Raw genomic sequence first — 2,390 nt, forward strand, 5'->3', positions numbered from 1 at the left:
TAGAGCAGATGCTGCTTCTGTCACTCTGGAATGGGCTTTGTGGAGAGAGACATCCTCTTTTTTTCTTTGTCTCTGCTGGTGACTCTCCTTGTGTCAGTGCACTCCAGCCATGGTTATTGTGGTGGCTGTGGTGGACCACCCACACAGAAGTGATGCTTTGGGCATGCTCCTTGGTGCTGGCATTGTGCCTGCTTGTGGGGTATGTTTGGTCCCCAGCTCCAAGCCTCAGGACCCCAAGCGGCCCTGAGGTGCTGGCGCAGTGTGCCTGAATGTAGGGGGTCCAAGCCCCTTCTCCATGCCTTGGGTCCCTGGGCGGGCCCTGAGGTGCTGGTGTGGTGTACCTGGTTGTGGGAGGGGGTTCCAGTCCCCTTCCCCTTGCCTTGGGTCACCATTGTTTTAATTTGTTAATTGTAAAATTGCTAAAATAGGGGTGCCATGGTAAGGAGAACATATAGCCCTCTGTTTCTTAAAAGCGATAACTATATATAACTATAAGTTAATACTAGATTTTTTTGTGTTCGTGAAGGGGATTATAAACAGCCATAATTAACATATAGCACTGTTATGGTGTGGTTAATTTTTTTAACTGACAGGTCTGACTTTAATGTGTAATTTCAATTAAAAATGAATATTGGTTGGCTTGTACTTAAAATAGAAATTAAGAACCATAGTGATTGAGTTTTTATATAAGACATAATGATAGTTGATTTTTCTCTTTCAGAAACAGACTCTCTCGGAGATAAACACTTATGAGAAAGCAAACAGCGAAGGCTAGATGTAGAAGAGAAAGTACATCATCTTTTATTTTGTTTATTGGAACCTTTTCTTTAATGACCTTGTATGCCTCCATTTTTGCTTGCCTACCATTCTTCTATTAGGTTGACTTTTTTTTTTTTATTCTTTAATGACCTTGTATGCCTCCATTTTTGCTTGCCTACCATTCTTCTATTAGGTTGACTGTTTTTTTTTTTTTTCCCCTCTATGTTCTTCCCACCACATAAGTAAGTCTTGCATAAAAGATTCACACCAAATTCATGGGAATACCAGGAAGGGATACCTAGGGACTTTCTGCTGTATACACAACTTTTTATTACTTACAGGTACTGGAGAAAATATGGCTTCCTGTTAATACTGGATAAAGGTAGTTGGGGGATATACAAGTTTTATTATTTTCTGTATATTTGGAATATTTTCCAATAAAGTGTTCTCTACATTTCCTGTCATCATCTGCCTCTTCCACATAATAAGTGTTCTTTGTTTTCTTGCTCCTTCGTTATCTGCTCTTCTTTTCCTGTCCACGCTGAGGTCATTGGCTTCTTTCTCTCCATCCTTCCTTGGATCACTTTTCTTTTGTCCCTTGGGTACAGAGTCTGTCCTTGAGCTCTGGACCACTCCAACTGGGGAAGGAATTTTCTCTTTCTGATCCTGCCATCCATACCCTTCCAAATCTGTAGCCAGTTTAATTTTTATTATAGACAGAAGTTACTGTTTTCTGAAGTACAAATATAGTTATCAATTCAAGTTAAAAAACAGATTATATATTTTTCTTGAAGCACACAAAGTAATCTTAAATTCTCCTGAACTCAACATATGCAGAATTATGGACCAGCTGACTTTTCTGCCAGCCTCCAAAGTCTCTATTTGGGAATTTTTCCATGATTTAAAAGCACATACTTAAAAGATTTTTTTTTCTTTCTTTTTTTTTTTTTTGCTTTTACTGGTAATGTGTGTCAGCTGATCTGTTAGATTAAATGGAATTTTTCTTTGTGTGTGAAAAGTTGTTCAGACATTGATGGGCTTCTTCTATTAGACAAAAGTTTATGCTGCTTTGTGCAATAAAATCCTTCACCATCAACTAGCCTTGCCTTGTGTTATTGCCAGCGTTGTGCCAATGTCCGTTTCTTACTTGCACACACCAGGAGCTCTCAATGCTTGGTTTGTCTGTACCTTCTGCTCCAGGCTCACCCCAGTGGAAATGCAAACGCAGACTGTGGAATCACAAAATTGGTCTTTTTATTATGGAAAATTAAGGAAGCAAGTCAACACAAAAAATCATAAGTTAAAATTCATCTAATTCCAGCATTTCATCATATGGTACTGGAAATTTGAATAGAAACTGTTTAAATGGAGTTTAATATTATGTGGTGATTCAACTGTTTTCCTTGTTCCCAGAAAGAAACTAATATCATCCATAAAACTCATCTCACAAATAAAGATAGGGGTTAAATGTCTCCTGGATGAATTCGATATACTGGGCCACTAGGTCTTATTTCTGAGTGGGCTTAAGAAGTTTCTTATTCAGCAAATATTTATTTAGCTCTAACTATGGGCCTAACATTGTGGTAGGTGCTGGATTTATTGTTTAGTAGGACCATGCATGGCCCTATCAT

This window comes from Galeopterus variegatus, unplaced genomic scaffold (genome assembly GCF_000696425.1).
Source record: "Galeopterus variegatus unplaced genomic scaffold, G_variegatus-3.0.2 Scaffold4352, whole genome shotgun sequence".
Taxonomy (NCBI): domain Eukaryota; kingdom Metazoa; phylum Chordata; class Mammalia; order Dermoptera; family Cynocephalidae; genus Galeopterus; species Galeopterus variegatus.